Below are 2,139 nucleotides of genomic sequence, written 5' to 3' on the forward strand. Positions count from 1 at the left end.
CCCTTTAAAAAAAATTCATCCCAGGTCTTCGTTCAATCTTCTGTCCACACTCGCTCAACCCAAACAAAAACACAAGACTTGGCACTTGTCGAAAATGCACGCCACCGACTTTCCAGCAAGTTCAGTTTAGTTTCCGTAAGAGTTTTACGGCACTTGCAACACAAACACTGTAGTCAGCAGGTTTACAAACGTGGAAAAACGGTGAAAATTCCTTCCACACGATAGAAATGCCTCCTCTACTTCCCCCACCCAGGTTTTAAAAATAGTATTTTTTTAAAAAAGCCTTTACCCTGACAAAACACGGATAAGAAATTAACCCCAGCATGGCGCTTACGCAAATAAACACACGGAATTACACAAACTTCAACAGAAAAAGGGGGGGCGTGTGAGATGAGAAAGAGAGAGACAAAGAGAGAGAGAGAGAGAGAGAGAGAGAGAGAGAGAAAGAGAGAGAGATACCGATGACACATGCGCTCTAATAAGACTATAAATGAGTTGGGGGAGGGGGGGGGGCTAACTAACAACAACAAAAAAACTTACCAAGATCCTGTGTCTTGTCTTGCGTTTGGATGCAAAACTGACTCTTTCTCTTCGCCGTACTCACACACAAACACAAGGCACACACTGGCGCACACACAGAAGATATCAACGCTTCAATATAACTACAACGCAACAACACGCCCTTCACATGAGGATGAAGAGAAGAGACGCGATCAATAATTTAATACAAAGACCCCAGAACCCGGAGTTGACTCACACACACAACCTGCCGTATGACCGCACGTCGCGTCTCCCTGTCGCGATATCAACATGCCCAATATACCCGGTGCACACACCGCACATCCGATTTTCAGCAGATTGAGTCGGAGTCGGTGCCAGCCAGATTTTCCTTCATGGATAGGGGTAATAGGCGGTTCCCATTGGAGAATCGGTTCGGATCAATTCGGTTCGGCTTCTGGCGGTTTCAGTGCACACTAGCCTACAAAACAGACCAGTGCTTCTAACCGATCACCCGACTCGCGGCCTTGAAAACAAACGCGTTTGTTCTTGAAGGTCATCGTCGGTTTCATTCGGTTTGTGTCACGCTGGTAGCTTTTCTCCGACGACCACACCGAACTGAATCAAACCGAACTGATCTTGCCAATGGGCACCGGGAATAGGGGTTGTTTGGCACCTCGCTAGCTCAGAACTCCAAAGTTCTGTCTACTCAACATCAGGACCTAGTTTTGAGAAATTTGACAATAAAAACTGTTTTGTGTCTGTTATTGTCTTGCAACACCCTCTAATCTTCGGCACTTATTTATGACCTTATTGTTTAGTTTTAGAAGAGGTTTTACGGCGCTCGCAACGGCATAAGGTCATATGAGCGCCAGAATATTAGAGGTGTTACACGAGAGTAACAAACATTAAAAAAAGAAGAAGGGGGGATAAGGACGATATATGTTTGATAGGAAAGAAGAAGCAAACCACACCAGAACACCCGCCAACCACCTAGGATTATTGTGTTGCAATTGCAGCAGAACTCTTAAAATAACAAACTTGCTGGTGCCAAAAAATCACATGAATCCCTTCGGCAATGTCGTGCACTAGGTATAAAGACTCTTATCTGCTCTCTTACCCTGAGTTCGCATTTTCCCTGCAAAACACTTCTAATTTTTAGTTTTAGTAGAGGTTTTACGGCGCTCGCAACTGCATAATAAGGTCATATGAGCGCCAGAAGATTAGAGGTGTTACAAGGGAGTAAAAAACATAAAAAAGAAGAAGGGGAGATAAGGACAATAGATGCTTCATAGGAAAGAAGAAGCAAACCACACCAGAGCACCCACCATTGTGTTGCAAGTGCCCCAGAACTCTTACAAAAAACAAACTTGTTAGTGCCGAAAAAATCCTTTGGCAATGTACACTAGGTATAAAGACTCTTGTCTGCTCTCTTACCCTTCGTTCGTAATTTACTCGCAAAACACTTCTGAACTCGAATGTTCACGACTAAAACATACAGTGTACGCCTCTACAAACGTTTACTGCAAATGCCTTTTTTTTAACGCAAAAAAAAATTCCCCAGGTATCCCAACCCTGCGTACTGGCTCCAAAAGATCTCTCTCTCTCTCTCTCTCTCTCTCTCTCTCTCTCTCTCTCTCA

Source organism: Aplysia californica, unplaced genomic scaffold (assembly GCF_000002075.1).
Source record: "Aplysia californica isolate F4 #8 unplaced genomic scaffold, AplCal3.0 scaffold00888, whole genome shotgun sequence".
NCBI classification, from domain to species: Eukaryota; Metazoa; Mollusca; class Gastropoda; order Aplysiida; family Aplysiidae; genus Aplysia; species Aplysia californica.